At 36.4% G+C, this 25008-nt stretch overlaps 1 pseudogene; it reads right to left on the bottom strand.

Annotated features, from left to right (window-relative positions):
* Positions 1–303: 303 nt before the first annotated feature.
* On the bottom strand, positions 304–6122 carry LOC113351481 (annotated as a pseudogene).
* Between the last annotated feature and the right edge of the window lie 18886 nt (positions 6123–25008).

The following is a 25008-nucleotide window of genomic DNA, read 5'->3' as shown; positions in this document are numbered from 1 at the left end:
AAAGGTAGCAACTAAGAAACATAGTCTCACTGGACTTGTAAGGAGCTCTAGTATGCGACAAGACCGCCTAAGAAGAACCGCTATTACCATCAAGCCAGCATTTCTAGGGTATGTCATCACAGAATTCAGCTATGGATTCGTGGTGTCTTATGTTATGTTCCTAAATGGTAAAGTTCATCACAAAAAGGTGAATCAATTGAGACCCCAAGATTTAAAGAAATCAAGGTATATCCATCCATCAATCAAGACCCAATTTCAATCATAAAAAAATCATTTCGCTCATCAAACAATCAATCATGAAAATACCAAAAACACTTGAGATAAACAAACATAGTGTTCATTCCTAACACTAAATTTCACAACTTTAAACATCAATTTTTCATCAGAACACATGCTTTCTGTTCCCATAGACATCTTATAGTTACACAACATTGCGAAATCTGATAATTACACAAACCACTTGTTACTAATCAGAATGACAGCTTTGTTTACAGAAACTAGGAGTGAGAGTGAATTTAGAGGGTACAATAGACCAAGGGTGTACATGAATTTACATTATTGACTATGGAAGTGTATCAGCAAATGAAAATTCTGTAATTATCAGCAACTTTGGTTCCAACATTCAAGTAGTTGACATCGACGACATTGTCTCCGATGTCCTCTGGTTATGAAACAAACAAACAACAAAAAAAGATCGATACACTTAATAGAAATTGCTCAAAATAAGAGTTCAGACACAAAAAAACACATTGTCAGATGCTGACCTTCATAGATTGTCCTGACGATATGGGCATATTCTGGCATGAGATCTTCGTAAATGATTCCTCCTGGATGGGCATCAAGGACCACCAGCACTCCTGTAAATAGAAAATCAGAAAACTTAAGACTGCAATTCAGTTTAGCTTGGAGAATGCTAGTTAGTCACTACTATTGAGCAGGTTGAATATAGTTAGTTTGTCATATGTATTTCGATAACAATATCCATACTCATATCATGGGAAATCTAGCTTGGATAATGCTCATTACTGTTGAGCGGGTTTAGGAAACTGCTTCTTTCTCGATATAGTGGCAGTACTGTGGAACAATATGCTTGTGGTTGAATGTAGTTGATAGACTTACCAGGTGCCAACCAATCTTTGGAGGAAGTGCTACGCAGCGGTGCAAGCCAAAGGATATTCCTAAAATTCATCGATTCATCGTACACCATATTAGATCCTGAGACGGAAAACCGAAATAACAAGATTAACATTGCACTTCAGCAGCAAAAACAAACATTATAAAGTCCAAGATGATATACATAAGACAGACACCATTCATGAACCTAAGCTGATTCTTTAGCTAATTTACCTTTTTGACAATAGTCCATGTTGTAAGGAAACACCTTACACAATGCTGGGAACCCTTTGGCGTGAAATCTGGCAATATTAGAAACACCATGTCAAAATCTGTCTAATGACACAAAATCAAAATTTTCTATATATACCTATCATTCGCTGTAGAGAATCTGACAACATCCGTCACTGAAAAAACATTTCAGATGCATGCGGACTCATGCAAGAATATAAGGTTGAGCAAATTTCAATCCCTCATTGACTGTCATTTGAGTACACAGGATTACTAGCAGAAGCCAGGTCAAATGAAGAACCCGTGCAAGGGAAACAACTACCAGCTCTCAATTAGCTTCCACTAAATTGATCACTCACAACCGGGAAAAAGCTGGGAACATAGGATTCAATTTTTGGGAACCCTCAAATTACTATCTATTGGCAACATCGGAACTACACTTTATGGCAATTCTAAAGAATGCATGATAATCAGTAATGAAGTAGTATTCTTCTAACTCTGATACATTGCAAATGCAATAAGCAAATTTCTCCTAAACATTTTGGAAGCGTAACTATATTCATTGACGACGGACATGATTAGTTTACTCACAAGATACCAAGCCTTCCCGAATTGGTTGCAGAAACAAATCAAAACGGTTTAACGATACATTAAATCCAACCTCCGGTCCACGAGCAGCAATAAGCTCAAACAAAACGCAATGTGTTTATTTATCTCCTGCATAATAACAGATGCATCTATCAAAATTCAATGACAGATAATGCCTAAAGCCAAAGCAACACCAAAACCACCATTACAAACCTCAGCTACAAAGAGTCTCCCATATGGAGTTCGCTTAAGTTCACATCGACACTCTTTGGATCCCTCCACATCAGGTACCTCCATACAACTCTAATAGAATACAATTCAGTAACCATTTTCTGCAATTCAACCGAGTCATCCGAGTTAACTCGATTGAGTCAACTCGGTTTTGAAGAAATTGAAAGACTTATGGGGAGAATTGTTGGATCAAGGGCACGATGAATACACCCAGGATCTCCACCAGAATCAACTGCAAGACGAGCTAGCTCCATAATTGTATCGGGTGGTGACCAAATCAGCTCGTTTTCAATTTCAATTCTTCTTTCTTGACTCATTCCAGAATCCCTTAAACTGAATCGAGAAATGGAGAAATGGGTACGAGAAATTTCAAACAATTTTGAAACTTTCTGCCTTTTTCATTGTTAATGGTAGAAGCTTGTTGTTTGCTTCCTAGTAGTGAAATTAAATCTACTGCGCATTGTTTACCGGATGAAGACGATGAAATTAACGGGTTTTTCTGAAAGAAGATTGAAGATGATGAAGATGAATAAACCGGGCATGAGAGAGTGATTACTAGCATGAATTTCAAATACACAGAAGAAGGGTTTCCCATCTGTTTTCTATTTTCTTCTCTAATTTGTGGAGGGAGAGGTTCTGGTTTGGGGATTAGTTGGGCTCGATGATAGAGGTATCTACTCGTACTCTTCCCTTTTACTGCGTCCTTTGAAGAATGTACACAAAACAAAGCGATCCTATTGGTTATTTTTAAACGGACGTTCTCTACTAAATTGATTTAGTTTTTTATCTATATAAATTAAATTAAGGGTGTACACGCCACGGTTTAGTTCGGTTCTTACCGAGGCCGAGTACCTGTACCTTCCTAGTCTCGATTCCTATTTTCTGGACCGATACCTGTATCCTGTACCTCGATTCCGGTACCATTTGGGACTAGTACGGTATCAGAAACGGTTTCGGTACTAGTCTCGGTACTTAATTTTTTCCATTCATTTTCTGTTAAAGTGAAAAAAAAAATATAATTCTTCTAGTGCTTATAATTAAGTAGCTCTGTTTTATTAACATATGAGAATTTGTGATGCGGATCACCCTTAGCAATTGTATGATGCTCTAGTATCTAAGTATATAAATAATGAATTTAAGTATCCATGATTTTTTCTGTCGTCGTTAATCGGTATGGTCAAAATACATTTGCTTTGTTTCTGTTTCTTTGGATTTATCAGGTACACCTTCTCCATTGTTTTATTTCTAGTGATAGTTCGAACTTATATTTGATTCTCCATTGTTTTATTTCTAGTGATAGTTCGAACTTATATTTGATTCATACATTGCCTATACCGGACTTGGAAAATGTCGTAATCCACTTTTCTTGTTCTACTTTCATAGATACTTCTCAGTGTTTACCACATGGTTTCGCAAGTCTCATCGTTCCCCAGAATGTTTTCCTTATTCTTCTTCATCCACAGCAATAGTCCCAGAATGATTCTACCCGCTCATATTCTGCACTCTAGACTCCTTTCAGTTTTGCCGCTGTTTGCTTTATTTGTTCATCCTACTGTGAAGCAAATGATCCTGTGATGATCAGATGGTAATCGCCCCTAATCAAATAATTAAGGAATCAGAAAAATTGGAAAAGAAAAGAGGTGGTGTTCGGTGAATTGGTGTTCCTTCTCGGAGAGAGGAGCTGCAAAAAAGAAGGAGAGAAAAAAAAATGAGAAACCCTATGTCCCTATCTAATTTTTCTACATATACCACATAAGATTAAACCCCTAAATCTAACGGTTAATATTAGTCGGTACAAACGGGACGGGACGGTACGGGACATGGATAGGACCGTGTACCTGTACCCCTAGAGGTCGGTTCTCAATTTTTGGACCAATACCTGTACCCCCTTCCTCGGTTCGGTACAAAAACAGGTATGGCTCCGCCGGTTTCGGGACGATCCGGCTCGCTCCTTATGCATCCTTAAGTCAAATTCTAATCTTAAATAAACAAAGAAAACATACACCATATATGAAATCTCCTTAAATATGTAACCCGTTATAGGGGCGGCATGGTTTATTAGATGGGCGGCATTCTAATATGACAAAAAGGGTCATTACATGATCATTCAAGGTGTCCCTTATAAAAAAAATAATGGAAATGACAAATTAACCCTCATAATTGATAACCTAGTTTAGTGATGATGTTTAGTGCTAATGATTAATTTCACTTATATTAACTCAAAATCAAAACCAAAATCAGATTTTTAGAGTTTAAAAAAAAAGTTTAGAGGAGAAGGTCAATCTCAATCAATTGAAGAAATTAACCAACAAAATGAAGAACCAAGACCTGAAAATGACCGGTATACTTCTAAATTAGTTTCAACTAGCTTTTTATTGCTCAAAGTTATCTAAAGTACATTTTCAGAGCTAATTACGGTTGGAATTGTGCTCATAACCAACCATATATTGAAGTTACGGTTCGTAAAAGATGAACTACCAATCGTAACTGGTTAAATTTGAAGAAAACCCAATCGTAAAACCAGTTACGGTTGGTAACTAAATGCTATATACGAACCGTAACTCAGTTACAGTTGGTAACCAAAAATACTCGATACCAACCGCAACTGAGTTACGGTTCGTAACAAAATACTCGATACCAACCGTAACTGAGTTACGGTTCGTAAACTAAAATGGTTACCAACCGTAACTGAAGAAAATTCTTAGATATAAGAACATATGATTGGTAATTTAACTATTACCAAGCGTAACAACATCAAAATATCCAGTTACGGTTCGTAATTGAGTTAAAATCAACCGTAACTCACATAAACCCAGAAATTTCAATTTCAATTTTCATCTAAAACCCTAATTTTCGATAGAAACTAAACTTAAATCGAAAAAAATAAACCAAATCGTAACTGGGTTTTTAAAACATACCTCATATAAGTCATTACACTGTACTTGATTAATTTTCGAATCGTCGATTAATCGAAGACGATGAAATTTTGAGTTTTAACAGAGGTTACGGCTGATGGGATGAGGAGAAGAGAAGAAGAAAGAAAACAAATTTCAATGTAGCTTTGATTTAGGTTAAAAATGGGGAGGGTAATCTAGTTAATTTACACCCCCTGTAGGACATCCCCTAACCAACTAGAGGGACATTACTATCACACTTCCTCTCCTCTAATAAACCATGCCGCCCTATAACAGGTTACTTAAATATAGTGATATAGTTTAGAAAAAAGAAATCATCCATATTATAACAATGAAATTATTAGCTTTATCGTTAAAATAACTGATCAAAAACGCGATGATTAGCTTCATCATGTCAGCAACGGCTAACCAATGGAAGAGAATCAGGGTGAATGTTGGGATCCTAGTGCCATATTGGTTAGATGAGGCTTAACTGGTAGTTTATAAGTCAATGGGTTCTCTCATCTAGTCAACCGGTTTTCGAGTTGAGTTCTACCCATGGACTTATGACGAGTTTAGGGTCGGTACCCTAACATTTGATATCAGAGCCAACCACCACGACCCATGCCCGCTCCACGGAAGGGGTGACCTATAGGCTATATTAAAGTGTCGGGGCACCTATGTATGGGCGTAGTTGTCACCCGCATTGAATACTGATAGGGGAGTGAAGCCGCCATAAGAGAAAGGCAACCTTCGGATCAGTGTCGATAGAGTGGGCCAACGAGGATGTTGGGTCTGGAAGCGTGGTGGGATGTTGGGATCCTAGTCCCACATTGGTTAGATGGGGATTAACTGGTAGTTTATAAGTCAATGGGTTCCCTCATCTAGTCAATCGGTTTTCGAGTTGAGTTCTATCCATGGACTTATGACGAGTTAGGGTCGGTACACTAACATCAAACCTTCAAGTATAGGAGAATCAGATATCCAATGGAAGGAATTTTGGATGAATAACAAAGCAGCACCAAAAATCAAAACATTCATCTGGAGAGCTTTACGCAGTGGCATTGCTGTGTCGCAAAAGATTGGAAGATTTATTGATGGAGTTCCGACGGAGTGATGTATGTGCAGTAATGCAGATGAAACGACAGAATATTTATTCTTTCAATGTGAATTAGCTCAAGCAGTTTGGTTCGCTTCACCATTTGGGTTAAGACTCCAAGGTAATAATGACATCACTCCCTCAGCTCTTATACAATTCTGGCTGCAAAAAAATGATAATTTCTATGTTGTCTCTCTTGGAATGGAAATATGCTGGGCCATCTGAAAAACAAGAAACGAAAAGGTTTTTGAGAACAAGCAAAATACAATGCATGGTGTGTTAAAAATTGCTTTATTCTGGTTCAACCTATACTATAATCCTCCTGTCATGAATGAAATTGAAGCTGAAGATAACTCTTTGCAAACTGCTAATGAAGAGACTCAATGCTGGAAAACACCTCCTGCACCTTTCATCAAATTAAATGTCGATGCGACTTGGAAAAATGGCGTTTATGGTTGTGCAGTTATGGCGAGGGATCACAATGGTGTTTGCTGTGGTGCAAGACTATAATTGGCAGGGAAGACACACAGCTTCTTGCAGAAGTTGATGGTTTCTTCTTGGAAACTAAGCTTGCAGTTTGGCTAAACTTCAAAGATGTTATTATTAAAGGAGATTGTCAAGTTGTGGTTAATTGTTGCATTGGTACCATGACAAGACCCCCTTGGCGAATATGGAAGAAAAGAGATGACATTAAAGATCTCATGAACAACTTCAACAATTGTGAAATCGGTTTTATCCCTGCAGCTCACGTTCTAGCTGAATATGCTCTTTCTCACCGCGTCCATTCTAGATGGACTAAACAACAGTTTCGTGCTCATATCACTTCTCTCTGGTTAGAAGTTGATTGTTAGTTTTTCTTTTTCATGTTCTTTACAAAAAAAAAAAAAAAGAAAAAAAGAAAAAAAAAAAACAACTGCTAACCAATAAATGTAATTCGGTTTTGGTTCAATCAAAAATTCCCGAATTAAAAGAAACTCAATTTTCTCTTATCATCTGTTATTAATCATTCACACTCAAGCATTTTATTTATTTGGTAACTGAATCATTCTTTACTTTGACATAGTTTCTAGCGGTTGTCCATCCACTCATAGTCACTTTTCCATCCTTGGGTCTCATGAACAGATCGTGTGACTTCCCCTTTTTATGAATAGAAGTTAAAACTTAATCATAATATTATGTGTGACCTTATTTCTATTGATTTACATCTTTGATGTAAGTATTACTTATCACTCTGATGTTTGAGTTTAGGGTAATTTATTTTTTTAAGGGGTTTTTGCCGTTCCATTTGCTACGTATTTGTCTAATCGAGCATCGTAATCAGCTGATCATCATGTTTTGTCATCACCGCAATTCGGACTCGATGAGTAACATGATTCTGGATACATTTTAGGTAATAGCTAGATAAGATTTATCCTCTTACCATTTTAAGTTTTAAATTAAATTAAAATAATAGTATTAAAAAGATAACTGTATGTTTAAAGCAACCCATAGAATTGGTTTGTTATGACTTATGTGCACAAAATTGGACTCTCAGCAATAAAAGCATAGCTATGATAATTTTGGCAAGCGCTAGTTACTTGTCCTCACCGGAATTCTCCAATGCACAAAAATGAGAATATAAAAATTCATAAACATTAGAATGCAAATCAAAAATGAAAATGAAAATATGGCAATATATAAAAAACCCAAGGTGAAGTTAAAAATTATACGCTAAGTTTCGCATCAAAATTTACCTCATAATAACTAATAAGAACCAATGGAGCAGTGATATGACTCTAATAAGACGCAAGAGATTATCACTCTTCAACCATCTCCACGACCTATGATATACCGATAGCAGTTAGATGCATCGGAGGCTTGATGGCTCGTATAAGACACCTAAAGATATAATTTTTGTGATCTAGATATAGGAAGAAAAAACTCATTTTGTTTTGAAAGTTGGGAAGCAGTAAGAATCGTAAGATATGAAATGGATTCTAATGGTATCAAATGGATTTATTTCGAATTCACAAATAAAAAGTACGATACTTTTTAACTGGAGAATACTCGATCATGGTTTATCCACTATAAACAACAAACGAACATGGACTTCTAAACTGTGAGAAATTGTTGAAATTGCTCAAAACTCAAAAACAAATTTGTCTACAGTTCTGTAAAATTCAAACGCCTAGACAATCCGATTCACCAAAATCAACAAACTAACATAAATAAATAATACATATACTCTCCACAGGTCCAACAATAATAGATGACAACTCTTACCGCGACTTCTTCTATGCAGGAAAGAATAAAATTTAAAAGACTGAGAAATTAAACCGTATCTAATAGATTTCACACATATATTAACAAAAGAATGAACACAAATAGAAAAAATAAACATTTGTGAAAACAAAAAACACCAGATAATTCCCATTGCAAGTTAAAAAAAGAAAAGGAACTCTGAAGACTAAAATCAAAATATTAAGGCCACGTGAAAAGGAAAAAAACAAGACCAGCCAGTTTGTTATTTTTCTTTAAATGTGGAGCTCAATAATGACTATTTTAACTTGATCACCAATAAGACTGCAAAGGAAAGAACAATTACATAATATAGAATAATTAGTGTTCCCCCACCACAAAATAAAAAACACTTAATCTAAAATTTTTAATTGCCAATAAAAAGAATAAAAGAAAACAACATTTACGGAATAGTTAAAACAATCGACAATCACAATGCAAACGAACAAATAATGTAAGCAGCTATACAAATAATGTAACTGACAACCGAATATTCATCATGCACAAATAAAAAACACCGAATATCAAAATATTAAATCACAAATTATCAAGATACTTAATAATTTTATCACAGAATAAGTCATATCAATTTTCGGCACGAACAAACTTCAATGCCAAATAAAAAAATCACCCGAGTTGTTTTTGAAAAAGAGAAGCAGACAAATCGATTTAAAGAAACCTGCAAAACAAAAGACAATCATGGAATAAAACGCCACTAGGTACGATGAGAATTTTTTATTTAATGTGACGGCACCCACCAGGTCTGATGGAAAATTTTATTTAGTGTGGCGGCTGGCAATGCCTCTAAAATTCAAGGTTAGTATGATTACTTTTAAAAGGTGGGAAAATTTGATACCCTATGGTAATTGAATATAAGAATTTTCTTACCAATTTTGCAATAATTTTTTGTGGTTTAAAATAGATTCATTTTAATTGTATGTAATAATAATATATAGGCTAAAATACATTTTTTTTGTAATTATTTTAGTTATATATATCAAGGAACCCAAAAATCATCGAGTATAGACTATTGGAGTAGTATCTTCACCTCTAATGAAATCTTTTTATATCCCCATCTCATTGAATGATTTTACCAAGTCAATAACGCTTGTATAATGACCCAAAAACTAGGTTCTTACTTTATGACTGTTTAAATAATTGCGATACGAAGTCTCTCTTAAAACGAACATGCACCAAGTACATTATGAGTTTACGCATCAAACCCTACTAGAATATCATGTTTCTCTAATCAATGTTCCAAATTCTGCCATTTTATTCCCTTGTCGCTACTACTGATGCTTCAACCATAAACTCACCATCCTTGCCAAAAAAAAAAGTTCTAATTTATAACACCTTGATCGTCCTTACCAAAAACTTCACCATTCCACAAACTAAACAAAGGTGCAGTGGCTCTCAAAAATATGGATCTGAAGCTTTATGGGGACGTATTATTTAAAAAAAAATATGGTGTTGAATGGTTTAGAATGGCTCTCAAAACAACCAAAAGGAGCTTATGGTGTTTCCATATGGAAATGAATTATACAAAGGAAAGATTTTTTCTTACAGAATTTTAATTTTAAGGTCAATAATGGTCTTAAAATAAGATTCTGGGAGGATAAGTGGCTCCTTGATGATGCTTTGTGCAATACTTTCCCTGATCGGTACACATCCACAAGATCTAAGTCAAGCTCAGTTGCTTCTATTTGTTCAGGTACTATATCTGATCTCTTTGAGAATCTAAAATTTCCTAGAAGATTAACAACTGCAGCTAACGGAGAATTTGAAATTATTCAATAAAGTTTGGCAGATTTCAGTTCAAATTCAGATTCGAAGATATCTTTCAGTGGGCTTCAACTGCTAAAAATTCATTCTATGTTAAATTCTGCTACAATAAGTTATTGGTCCCCAATGAAGCTCAAAACTAAGATATTTTTCATTTTCTTTGGCAGCAAAAACACCTTTCTTCATCCGGGGCTTAAGTCATTTCATCCTACGTACCTACAAGAGATTCTCTTATTAGAAAAGGTATGACAACTTCCGTTTTTGGAACAATGATGAAATTGTTTCCCATATGTTCCTTCAGTGTGATTTTGTGAAAGAAATTTGGCAACACTTTACGGGGAAATTACACCTCTGCTTCACAGTGCCTTCTAATGTCCCAGCTGCACTCTTAAGCTAACCCCTATGGGCTAGATTGAGCTGCTAGATTGGCCAAAAAGTGTTGCAAATCGAAGAAAAAAAAAGTGAGAGAAAAATGTTAACACTACTTATCTCTCCTAGCAAGTGCTCGCAGTTCAACTAGCAGCGAGATTGAAACATTGAATGACTCAGCGCTGAAAAAGTGGTCCCAAAGCTGAATGGTTCAGCGCTTTGCGAATATTCCAGGGCATCAGCGCTGAACTATTCAGCGCTCCCCTGGGCGATGTTCCATTCAACGCTCTATGTTGGCGCTGCATGATAGACAAATTTTTGTGTCCGATTTGTCTCGATTATATATATTGTTAGGGCTCATTTTTGTACTTATTATGGTGTTTTATTTATTTGTAGGTATTTTTGGCTAATAAATAATTTTGGAAAAAATTGGCTCGAAAAGTTGTCGGAAAGCACCCGGAGGACATTTGCTATTCGGACTCTCACTTTGGGTAAGGGGTAACCTAATTACTAAGGGACATCCCATTTCCAGGCATCTGCTAATCGCACCCCTACTCTGGATAAGGGGCAACCATCTTCAACATTCAAAAACTAGAAAATTGGCGGGAAAATAGTGCAGTTAAAGAACAGTTTTGGTGATCGTGATTTGGAGGAGTTTAAGGTCGATTAAACCTCTGATTTTCATAGGATATGCTCCTTATGGGTCTAGGAATCTGATATGGGTGTTTAAATAGATTAGAATGGGCTCAAACGACGGATTTTTCTCACAACAAGGAAATATGGAAAGTCACGTGTGTGACCTGTTTTAGGGAATTTTAGAGTGATTAAAACGATGTAAACCTTCCCAAAGATTTGTATATATCTAAGGAAGAGTTTAGAATAAAAAGGAAAGCTCAGAAACGCGTAGAAATCCTAAAACAAGAAATTGTCGCAACTTGGCCGTGAAGAGGAGGAAAGAGATTTTGGAAGATTTGGGAGAGATTTAATCGGTATTTTTGATATAAATAGATGTCTTGGGTCATATAGAAGGGGTGTCGAGAGTTTGGGAACCTAAGAAGAGCCAGAGAAGAAGAAATCAGAGCTTTACGAAACTCTGTTTCTGCTGCTGCTGCTGCTGTTGAAGAAGAAGAACAGCTGAAGAACATTGACCCTCGATAGACAGTCGCAGAAAAGTGTGGTTGTTTAACAGCTGAAGACATTAAGTTGTTCAGGGCAGTCTTAAATCAGCGACAAAGCAACAGTTTTTCTGTAACAGTTCCATTGTAACAGTTGTTTTGCAACACCAATACTGTTACAAACAGTCTGTGTTATTACTTTTCACTCTTTTAATCATCTTTTGAGCAACAAACACATATTTTGAGATCATGATTAATATGAGGAGCTAAACCCCATTGCTGAGGCGATAGAGGAAGCTATTTTTCCAACAAAAAGTGGTATATTCTATTTTATCTTTTTATTTGCAATAATTATATGATTATTTTCCTTGAAATATTATTGAATATGATTTTTATTTGAGTGATTTTGATCTATTTTGATGGAGTATGCTCAGTTGTAAGACTTTTGATGCTTCATACTTGGTATTTACAATTATTACTTTTGAAAATCTACTTGTTGCAATATTTTAGAATCAAATTAAACAAGAAAATTGCATAAATATAAGTATTGGTTTAATCACTTTGAACTTGGAAAATAGTGGAATCTTAGCCTCAGTGTTTCTTTTAGTATTGATATCATCTTTGATTGAGTTTGCTATAATTTTTAGTGAGTTTTCTATTTTAATATTAGGATTTAAGTCTAATTAATATCCTTCACAAGTCCGAGAATCGAACCACTTTTACCACTATTTACAAATCACATCAATTTTTAGCGCCGCCGACGCGACTTGTTTTTAGGGTTTTATATTTATTTATTTTTTATTATTTTTTTTTCTTTTTATTATTTTTGTCTTTTTTATGTTTTTGGGTATTTATCTTGTGTCTACAGGTTCTGGATCATAAAGAAAATTGAGCCAAGGAGTTTGGTGATTTCATAAAGACTTGGAGCTAAAGATTAAAGCAAAAAGAACAGAAAAGAAGACAATTTTATTTTTATTTTATTTTTTTAGACAATTTTAGTTTAGGGTTTGTTTATTTTATTTAAAAAAAAAACTGTATTAGGGTTTATTATTTTTGTAATTTTTCTTTATTTTTTTTTGGACTTTTGAATTTTGGGACATTATTTTTTTTTATTACCCTACGGAGTACTTTAAATATAAACTGTTTGCAGAGAAGGAGGACAATTACGATATTGTCTCTGCACCTTGGGTTCGTACACTAGACATCGGAGTCAGTGGCCCGAGTCAACTACAACCGATTCATCCCCCGTCTGGAACGGGGGATCCCCTGTCAGCGAGTTATTGGACTCCTTCGTATGCATATATCTTGAGGACTGAATACGGACATTTATTTTTCTAGTAAAGGGCAAGGCCTGGTCGTACAAGATAAGGGTTCGGATTTCATCACCATTCTCTTCTTGCCCGCTTTAGGAACACGTAACCTACGCGAACCTAAGCCTAAAATTTTGAATAGAATGATACCGATAGGGTAACGAGCTTAACAGGAAAGTCATTCGAAAAATATTGGTTACTCTTTTAAGCATACTTCGAAGTTCGTGACGGTTTCTCTAAGTTGAATGCGTGACTGCGCCGCCTTGTAATACCGGTGAGGCCTTGGGTATCAAAGCTCCACCGAGCTTCCCTCTCCTATATTCAACTTACGTTAACTCGGATTGATTCCAGAGGGGTTTGCTTAAATTGTAACGAATTCCCGTTCGAAGGATTAAAAACTGGTCTAGAAACAATCTAAGTGGAGCCATCATGCTTTTTGTTTGCTAGAAATCAATAGGTTTGATTTGGTTGAGTCGGCCTTGATTTGTGTTTGTTACCCTTCCAATTTAGAAAATTCTATTGTATGCCTTAACGTAAAAGAGACGCACTAGGTAGATTTTTTAAAGAGAAACCTAGTAGTTCGAAGCGTCTCGATTACCTTAATCTAGAAAGTCCGGCTTTTGAAGAGTCTGTTTTTGAATGTTCTTTGATTGAGGAGAGAATCCATGTTGCTCCGATAGCGCCAGAAATGGCAACTTTGAAAGCTTTGTTGAATCCAACTAGGACTACCCGTCCTTCGTGTATTAAGTTAGCTGTAACGGAGGCACCCTATGAACTGAAACCTGGGACCTTACAGATGCTCCCAATCTTTTTAGGGAAAGAAAATGAAAACCCTTATTACCATGTTAGGGATTTTGAGGAAATTTGTAGTACCCTAAGAATTATAGGCTTAGATGATGATGCTTTGAAACTTAGGTTATTCCCATTTTCCCTGAAAGATAAGGCCAAGTCGTGGCTGTATAGTTTGGACTCCGAGTCGATTGAGACATATGAACAACTTACATCTGCCTTTTTCAATAAGTTTTTCCCTAGGCACAAAACATCGTCTATTAGGACGTAAGTATGCACATTTTCACAACAAGAGGGAGAATCTTTATATAGGTATTTGGAAAGGTTCAATGATTTATTATCCCAGTGTCCTCATCATGGTTTCGAAAAGGTTAGGCTAGTTCAGATCCTTTATGAGGGTTTAGATTATTCCACAACGACCATGGTTGAGTCTCTATGCACTGGTGGATTTGAAAACCAAATTGTTGATGCGGCGATGGAATTTTTTAATGAAATCGCCGAAAAAACCCAGCAACGGGAAAATAGTAGGGCACCCCAGAAAACAATTCTTTTAAGTAGAGGAAACGTTAATAGGGTAGAAGGAGGCTATGAATCAGATGCCAAAATTGCTGCTATAGCAAAAAGGTTAGAATCCTTAGAAGTGGGACATACTAGTGGTAGAGTGAAGCCTTTTTGAGAAGGCCAGAATATTGAAGAGCAGACCAATGCTCTTTATAATAACACTAAATTTGATAACCGTCAAAAGATTGACCCATATTCAGAAACCTATAATCCTGGTTGGAAAACCATCCGAACCTTTCGTGGTCTAAGGGCCAAAGTCAAGGTCAGTTTAGTAACTCTAATGCTCCCCCAGGTTTCGGCTATAGTAAGAATCCTTCAGGACTAGCTCAGTTTCAGAATCAGTCAGATAAGAAAATCCTAAGTTTAGAGGAATCTCTCGCCTTGTTAACTCAGCAAACTGCAAAATTCCAGTTATCCGTAGAACAAAGTCTACAAGCTAGTAACATGATAGGACAAGAAAATAGTCAGGCTATTTCCGAGTTAAAAACCCAGGTTGGTCTGATAAGTGATTCTTTGAGAGAAAAAGGTAAGTTTCCTAGTCATACACAACCCAACCCTAGGGGAGTTCATGAATTAGGTGCAAAACTATCGAATCAACTGAATGTTGTTAGAACCCTTAGAAGTGGTAGAGTTGTAGACAATAATGTAACCATGCCCGATAGTGAACATATTGTAGTTCACCCCTCAGGATCTCACCTCTCAGGACCAGTAGCTTAAGAGACTGATAAAGTTTCTAATGATGTGAATTCGATTCCTGAAAGGTCTGATTTTAGGCCTAGAGCCCCATTTCCTCAGCTATTAGTACCAACAAAGAAGGAATCGAACTTTAATAACATAGTGGAGGTTTTTAAGCAAGTTACCATAAACCTTCCCTTATTAGATGCAATTAGGCAAATTCCTGCTTATGCCAAGTTCCTTAAGGATATGTGTACGCGAAAGCGCAAACTTAGCGTCCATAAGAAATCTTTTTTAGCTAGTCACGTAAGTTCAATCATTCAGAACACCACAACTCCAAAGTACAAAGACCCAGGTTCTCCTACCATTGCTTGCACAATAGGTAACTTCCGGGTAGAAAAAGCTTTACTTGACTTAGGAGCCAGTGTGAACTTACTGCCATTCCATGTATACTTACAGCTAGGACTTGGGGAAATGAAACCTACTCAGATGACACTGCAGTTAGCTGATAGGTCTGTTAAAATCCCTCGAGGTGTTATCGAGGATGTTCTTATTGAGGTCGAAAAGTTTATTTATCCAGTGGATTTCGTGGTCCTAGATACCCAATCTGTCCCTGACCCAGAGAACCAGATACCTGTGATTTTAGGTCGCCCACTTTTAGCTACGTCTAATGCGATCATTAACTGTCGAAATGGTGTAATGAGTTTATATTTTGGTAATATGACTATGGATATGAACATTTTTAATGTCAGTAAGCAAGCTCATGAGCTAGATGACACATGTGTTGAGGAGGTGAACATGATAGAAGCCTTAGTTCAGGAGTCATTACCAAACATCTTGTCTGAAGACCCATTAGAAAGTTGTCTATCCCATTTTGGTTTAGATTTTGACGACGATAGCACTATTGAACAGGTGAATGCTCTATTAGATTCTACCCCTGTGTTAGACACTGATAGATGGAAAGCTAGGTTCGAACCGTTACCAGTTTCTGAGACTACCCTAATTCCTTCTTTAGAAGAGCACCCAAAGTTGGACCTTAAACCACTACCCGATACTCTAAAGTATGTGTTTTTAGGCCCATCTGAGACTTTACCTGTGATTGTAGCTTCTAATTTGGATAGTGATCAGGAAAGTAGGCTAGTAAATGTACTTCAAGACAATAAGGAAGCTTTAGGGTGGACTATAGCAGACATTAAGGGTATAAGTCCTACTGTGTGTATGCATCAGATTCATTTAGAGGAAGACTCCAAACCTTCTATGGAGATGCAACGTCGACTGAACCCTAACATGAAAGAGGTAGTTCGAAAAGAGGTGCTTAAGTTGTTAGATTCGGGTATTATTTACCCAATTTCAGACAGTAAGTGGGTCAGACCTATTCAGGTTGTCCCCAAGAAATCAGGTATCACTGTAGTCCAGAATGATAATAATGAATTAATCCCAGCCCGAGTGACCACGGGATGGCGTGTGTGTATTGACTATAGGAAATTGAACAAGGTCACAAGGAAGGATCACTTTCCGCTTCCTTTTATCGACCAAATGCTAGAGCGATTAGCTGGACATAGTCACTATTGCTTTTTAGATGGCTACTCCGGTTATAATCAGATCGCTATTGCCCCAAAAGACCAAGAGAAAACCACCTTTACCTGTCCCTTTGGTACCTTTGCGTATAGACGCATGCATTTCGGGCTATGTAATGCCCCTGCAACTTTTCAACGTTGTATGATGAGCATATTTTCTGATATGGTAGAACGGTTCTTAGAGGTCTTTATGGATGATTCTTCAGTGTTTGGTTCATCTTTCGATGAGTGCTTGCATCATTTGACATTAGTGTTGACTAGGTGTAAGGAAAAAAATTTAGTGCTTAATTGGGAAAAATGTCATTTCATGGTTAAATCAGGAATTGTATTAGGGCACATCGTCTTTTCAAAGGGTATAGAGGTAGACAAAGCCAAAGTTGACCTTATTAAGACTTTACAGGTCCCAAAAACCGTAAAAGATATTAGGTCATTCCTAGGGCATGCAGGCTTTTACCGTCGATTCATTAAGGATTTTAGCTTGATTTCTAGACCTCTTTGTAATTTGCTTGCAAAAGATGTTAAGTTTGTCTTTGATGATGCTTGTTTAGAGGCTTTTGAGAAGCTTAAAACTTTACTCACTACTGCCCCAATAGTCCATGCATCTAACTGGAACCTACCCTTTGAGATTATGTGTGATTCTTCAGATTATGCTATAGGCGTCGTTTTAGGACAACGAGAAAACAAATTACTTCATGTGATTTATTATGCTAGAAAAACTTTGAATGATGCCCAAATGAACTACACAACTACCGAGAAGGAACTTTTAGCCATCATGTTTGCCTTGGATAAGTTTAGGTCTTACCTATTAGGTTCTAAGATCATAATCTATACAGATCATGCTGCTTTGAAATACCTTTTATCTAAGAAGGATACCAAACCTAGATTGATTAGATTGATCCTATTGTTACAGGAATTTTCCCCAGACATTAGAGACAAAAAGGGTGCAGAAAATATAGTAGCAGATCACTTGTCTAGGCTAGTTGTTAGTTCCCCTAGTGATTCCTTTCATATAAGGGATAGCTTTCCTGATGAACAATTGTTCTCTGTTTCCCAATCACCTTGGTATGCAAATATAGTGAATTATCTTATTACTGGTCGAACCCCTCAACATTGGGGTAAGCAAGATCGTTCTAGGTTTTTAGCCTAGGTTAAGCATTTCTTTTGGGACGATCCTTATCTGTTTAAGTATTGTCCGGACCAGATTATTAGGAGATGTGTATCTGAGAGTGACCAGTCTAGTATTATCTCCTTTTGTCATGAACATGCATGTGGGGGTCATTTTAGTGCTAAGAAGACTGTTGCTAAGATTTTGCAGTGTGGATTTTACTGGCCTTCGTTGTTTAAAGATTCCCATAGTCATTGTGTTTCTTGTGAGCGTTGCCAGAAGTTAGGAACCATTTCCCGTAGAAATATGATGCCTTTGAATCCTATTTTAGTGATTGAGGTCTTTGATGTGTGTGGCATTGATTTTATGGGTCCATTTCCTAGTTCGTTTGGTTATCTTTACATACTTGTCGTTGTAGACTATGTGTCTAAGTGGGTTGAGGCGGTTCCGTGTAGAACGAATGACCACAGGGTCGTAGTCCAGTTTTTGAAAGAGAATATACTTACACGTTTTGGTACGCCGCGAGCTATAATTAGTGATGGAGGTTCACACTTTTGTAATAGACCTTTTTCTCTTTTAATGAAACAATACGGTATTACCCATAAAGTAGCAACCCCATATCACCCTAGAGGTTTCCAATAGGGAAATAAAACGTATTCTATAGAAAACAGTTAATCCAAATAGGAAAGACTGGTCGTCGAGGCTTACTGATGCCTTATGGGCTTACCGTACTGCGTTTAAGACACCCATTGGAATGTCACCTTATCGTTTAGTGTTTGGCAAGGCATGTCACCTGCCTGTTGAGTTAGATCATCGAGCCTATTGGGATATTAAGAACTTAAACTTTTCATTTGACAAGGCAGGAGCTCAAAGAAATCTCCAGCTCAATGAGTTGGACGAGATTCATAGAGATGCATACGATAGTCCTAAGGAGTATAAGAACAAAATGAAACTTGTGCATGATAAGAATATTTTACGAAAGTTATTTTCTCCAGGTCAAAAAGTTCTTCTGTATGACACTCGTTTGCATCTATTCCCCGGGAAGTTGCGCTCTCGGTGGACCGGTCCTTTTATGGTCCGTACTGTTTTTCCTCATGGCGCTGTTGAGATTGAGATACCAGATGGTAGTAGTTCTTCGAAGGTTAACGGTCCGTGATTGAAGCTTTTTTTAGAGCCTTTTCCTACAGGTGATGTTGAGGAGGTCCCTCTGGAGGACCTTGTTTACCTTGATTGACCATCGAGGCGATTTTGTATGTTTTATAATATTTTTGTAGGTTTTTGGTTACACTTCACCCAGGTACTATCTTTCCGACTTCTTTCTTTACTATTTCCTCATGTTACTTATATTTTTGGTACTGTTCTTTGATTAGAAACATTGAGGATAATGTTAGATTTAAGTTTGGGGGTGGGGTAGAACTTTTTGTTACCTTTTCATTGCAATAATTAAACTCCAGAGCCTAGAAATTTATCCCTATTAAGGATGGCACTAACCAATCTAAGTGGATGGAAGCATTTTGGTTGTAGGAGTTGAGGAACCAATCTGACTAGATGGAAACATCTAAAGAGTCTATTCATAAAAGCACAGAGCTCGGGTGTTAGAAATAACATGATAGTTTCACCATATCTCGTTGAGTCCTTTTCACTTCTGTTTTTATTTTGTTTTGTTTTTAAACTATGTTTCTGTAAGTGATTGGGTGGGGCTCACGATTCAAGTTGTTACCAATGCTAGGGTGAATTAGAGTGATTGAGATAAAAAAAATGTAGAAAAAAGAAGACCAGACCATCTGACCAACTGGAATAAATTCAATAAAGTCGACCACTGGAACCCTTGTATATGCCAGTTGTGTTGACCTAGAGTTAGGATTATCAATCACTGGTTCCCTTGTATATGCCAGTGTCTTGATATTAGTCAGACTAGTATCTCAGTCCATTAGGATAGGTTCATTTTGGCGGAGGCCTTCAGACAGATATGAGAAACACCGTTCACCTAGTAAACATCAAAACCATCTATGTTTTTCTATATCCATCTTCTTGATTTATCCATGTGATTAGTTTCGACTCCGGATATTGATGTCCATAGTGCAACTATCTGAGTAGAGCTCTGTCACTTCATATGAATTTTAGTATGCTTGAGTGCAAACTCGTGTACAACAATTGGAATTTCGCATCAGGGTACTTCCTCCTGTAGTCAATAAGTATGCCGACCAAGGAGATTATTTAGTGCCTTCCAAGGTTCTGTGTAGATAGCTAGGGTCTGGAGTAAAAAGGTTTTGTGGGTATACCTCTGGTAAGCCCTCCGGAGACAACACTCCGCCACTAGGGACACCTAGGGATTTAAAGGCTTATTGCATACGCTAAATGCAATCGACGATGCCTGCGACAGTGAGTTAGGATTTTATTTCTATTTTATTTTTGCTCGAGGACTAGCTAATAATAGGTTTGGGGGTATTTGATAGACACATTTTTATGTCCGATTTGTCTCGATTCTATATATTGTTAGGGCTCATTTTTGTACTTATTATGGTGTTTTATTTATTTGTAGGTATTTTTGGCTGATAAACATTTTTGGAAAAAATTGGCTCGAAAAGTTGTCGGAAAGCACCCGGAGGACATTTTCTATTCGGACTCTCACTTTGGATAAGGGGTAACCTAATTACTAAGGGGCATCCCATTTCCAGGCATCTGCTAATCGCACCCTACTCTGGATAAGGGGTAACCATCTTCAACATTCAAAAACCAGAAAATTGGCGGGAAAATAGTGCAGTTAAAGAACAGTTTTGGTGATCGTGATTTGGAGGAGTTTGAGGTCGATTAAACCTCTGATTTTCATAGGATAGACTCCTTATAGGTCTAGGAATCTGATATGGGTGTTTAAATCAATTAGAATGGACTCAAACGACGGATTTTTCTCACAACAAGAAAATATGGAAAGTCACGTGTGTGGCCTGTTTTAGGGAATTTTAGAGTGATTAAAACGCTGTAAACCTTCCCAAAGATTTGTATCTATCTAAGGAAGAGTTTAGAATAAAAAGGAAAGCTCAGAAACGCGTAGAAATCCTAAAACAAGAAATTGTCGCAACTTGGCCGTGAAGAGAAGGAAAGAGATTTTCGAACATTTGGAAGAGATTTAATCGGTATTTTTGATATAAATAGATGTCTTGGGTCATATAGAAGGGGTGTCGAGAGTTTGGGAACCTAAGGAGAGCCAGAGAAGAAGAAATCAGAGCTTTACCAAACTCTGTTTCTGTTGCTGCTGCTGTTGAAGAAGAAGAAGAACAGCTGAAGAACATTGACCCTCGATAGACAGTCGCAGAAAAGTGTCGTTGTTTAACAGTTAAAGACATTAAGCTGTTCATGGCAGTCTTAAATCAGCAACAAAGCAACATTTTTTCTGTAACTGTTCCATTGTAACAGTTGTTTTGCAACACCAATACACTGTTGCAAACAGTCTGTGTTATTACTTTTCACTCTTTTAATCATCTTTTGAGCAACAAACACATATTTTGAGATCATGATTAATATGAGGAGCTAAACCCCATTGCTGAGGCGATAGAGGAAGCTATTTTTCCAACAAAAAGTGGTATATTCTATTTTATCTTTTTATTTGCAATAATTATATGATTATTTGCCATGAAATATTATTGAATATGATTTTTATTTGAGTAATTGTGATCTATTTTGATGGAGTATGCTCAGTTTTAAGACTTTTGATGCTTCATACTTGGTATTTACAATTATTACTTTTGAAAATATACTTGTTGCAATATTTTAGAATCAAATTTAACAAGAAAATTGCATAAATATAAGTATTGGTTTAATCACTTTGAACTTGGAAAATAGTGGAATCTTAGCCTCAGTGTTTCTTTTAGTATTGATATCATCTTTGATTGAGTTTGCTATAATTTTTAGTGAGTTTTCTATTTTAATATTAGGATTTAAGTCTAATTAATATCCTTCACAAGTCTGAGAATCGAACCACTTTTACCACTATCTACAAATCACATCACTGCACTATTCAGCGCTTGACCCTTTTTTCACCAACGGCTTTTTTTTTCTTTAGAATTTGATTTTCTAAATGTTTGGAAAGTGATTAGCAACTTGTTCCAATGGTTGTTTGTTTCAAAATTTTAGAATGCACCAAAGTGAGGGAAATCTTCCATTACATTTCAAAACAAGGTTACAATGCTTTTTGAAGAAATTAGGGAAATACATCAAAATTAAAATAACTTAAATAACTTAAAACATAAAAAAGTACATTGAAATTGAAATCCTACTTCTATATAACTTAAAACATAAAAAACTACATTGAAAATGAAATGCTACTTTTAAATAACTTAAATTATTACTAATATATCACTTTAATTTAGGGAATAAGTGGCAATCCGTGACGGGCCAAAATCTCGTTCTTCCATATTTTGTAGACGGGTTTCTCCCAATCCTGTAATTCATCTAAACTTTGGCGTAGGATCTTTATGTTAAGTTCTTTTTGTTTTGTTTGTGCCAAGATTGTAGAGTTTTCCATGTTCTTCTTCAAGTACTCTTCCTTTGTTTCATACTTGGCCTCCCTTTGTACTTGTGCATTTTCAAGAAGTTCGATGAGTTTATCCATTTTTTCATCTGCTTTCTGCGATGCTTTAGCCTCACGAGCCCTTTTCTTTCTTTGATCTCTCCTTCCACTTCTAACGTCATCTGTTTGTTCGAAATATCGTCTTCTACGGGATATGTCTGAGGTTTCAGAATTATGAGTAGATGAGGAGATACCAAACCTTACCATATTTTCTAAATCTTCATCCATATTATCAGCTTCATTGTCTTGAGTAGCTTGAGTCTGTTGAGTAGGTTGAGTGAAGTACCAGCTCCATCATCATTATTCACCGCTGAGTTGTAGTGGGGTTGATAGATCTTCAAGATATGGAAAATCGATTCGTGCTTCCAAAGTCTTCCAAACTCTACAAAATTCTGTTGTCCATGACGATAATGGGAAAAAAATGAAAGGAAAAATTTAGAGAAAGAAAGAGATCAAAATGGAAGAAAGAAAACATTAATTTTTTTTTGAGGTACTTACGTAATCCGCCTCTGTCAACCCCGTAGGTTTGTTTCGGAAGTAGGGCCTAACACGTGAAAGATATCTTTTCACTTCGGTTCTCAATGTGTTGCACCTTGTTTGCAATGACTTTTTATCTCTTTCGGTACCATCAATGCCTTTTCTTTTATTGTACTCTTCTATAAATTTCCTCCAAAATACTGCACCTTTTTTATATTTTCCATGAATCGTATCATTGCTTGCTATAATCTAACCATAAATTAGTGCCTCATTTTCTTTTGTAGTAAAGTGTGTCATAATTTTGTATGAAAAAAATTATGTGAAGAAGAAGAAGATAATCAATTGAAAACATGGTGTGAGGGATGAAGGAGAAGTAGTTCTTTATTTATAGGGTAGCCTGAAAATATAGTTGTTGAGGTTTCAAACATCCACTTAATCAGAACCGTTGAGATTAAACGTGTTAGAGAATAGTTCGGTTGAACCCACCAAGCGTTGGTATTTGGTTGTCATATTTTAGTGAACCAAAACTCATTTAAAGAGTCGCTTGATTATGTACTAGAGTCAACTTCGTATAGGTTAGCTTGAAAGTATTAGGATATGAGACATTACAATTATTGCGAGGACTTGAAGAAGTGAAGAAGTAAGGAGCTACAACGACAACATCATCCTTCCACTTGAGGTTGGTGATATTTGAATTGAACCGTTTAATTCCCTAACGTATCTTTCAAGTCGTGCATATTGAAAACATAACTTCGAAGCATGAATGATTACACTCTAGTTAGACGTAGTATTAAGGAATACAATACGAGATTTATTGAAAACATAAATTTGTATATAAGACATCGACATATTCGTTTGCATGCTATTGTGATTATGTATGGGTATGAGGTGAAGATTTCATCGTAGGAAACAATGTTTTACATTCGTTTAAAGGAAGTAAATTCATGGACTTGTTTCGTGAATCGAAAGAGAAATCGCTAGGCTTATTGGTAACGTTATTCATTGCATATCTTTTGAATTACCAATATGTGTGATTAGTATAAACGCTCATGACTTGTTTATGTTCTTGGTAAAACTATTCACAAGGCCTGACTTTTGTATTGGTATGACTTTAATTAGTGAAACCGATCTTAAGGAATCAACTGAGATGGTGTGATAGATTTAGTGTTATTGGTATGACCAACTCTAGGCAAAGGGGAACCGATCCTATGAAAAAGTGAAACCTATCACAAAGGGGAATCAATCCTTTTAAGAGGTGAAACACGTTTTTAGCAGATGAGGGAACCGATCCTATGAACATGTGCAACACGTTTTTAGTGATGGGGGAACCGATCCTATGGACATGCGCATCAAATACAAGTAGTTACCATAAGTATGTGGGGAACCGATTCTAGTACCTAGTCAACCAAATTTTTGGAAAGCTAGCGTGACTATGCACAGTACTCACATGTAGGTAGAACCGAAACTTTTTTTAGTAGAACCGTTAAACCCATGAATTGTGATTGAGTGTTCTTAATCAATCACATAGTTCTTGAAAGTCAGATGAACCAATTATAAACTTGTTTGGAAGTGTGCAAATCGGTTTCAAGATTGTAAGTATGAAAGAGGACTAACAAAGTAAAGATGTAGACATTCTTTGAACATGTGCTGTAACGCTTATCTTTTATTGCTCAAAGATATTCCTTAATAGCTAAAGGAAAATCCCGGACCGAAATATAAGTTGAGAATATTTTAATTAATGCTTTTAATTTTATTTTTGGAAAATGAAAATTGGTAATGTGCATTTACTAATTGGAGATTTTTTAAGAGATTTTCGGTCAATGTCTGGACAAAGCATTTCCAGGAATTATGGAAACCTAATCTGGAATATATTGCATATCTTGAGAATATTTTCGGTTTTGGAAATTCCTTGGTGTCCAAACTTCCTTGGTCTATAAATACCAAAGTTTGCATTTCGAGCAAACTAATCCTCAGAGCCAGCAAAACTACCTAGTTGTGTTCTTACTGGTGGAACCGCCTATTCAGAGAGGAAAGTAACCTAATTAGGCGAGATCTCTTACGGACGTTCAGTTTAAAGACTTCTTTGGGATTGACAAGCTCTATTAATACCGTTGGTGGGAAACTAGATAGTTGCGGTTTATTATTAGTTTTCGATTGATTTTATTGACTAACGGTTGTTGAACTTTGATTGCACCTAGTTTGTTTATGCTTGAGAATCTTCTCTTCTGATATAAGATTCACTCAAACT

Source organism: Papaver somniferum, chromosome 2, assembly GCF_003573695.1.
Source record: "Papaver somniferum cultivar HN1 chromosome 2, ASM357369v1, whole genome shotgun sequence".
NCBI classification, from domain to species: Eukaryota; Viridiplantae; Streptophyta; class Magnoliopsida; order Ranunculales; family Papaveraceae; genus Papaver; species Papaver somniferum.
The sequence above is the reverse complement of the archived record's forward strand: the minus strand, read 5'-3'. Positions and strand labels throughout refer to the sequence as shown.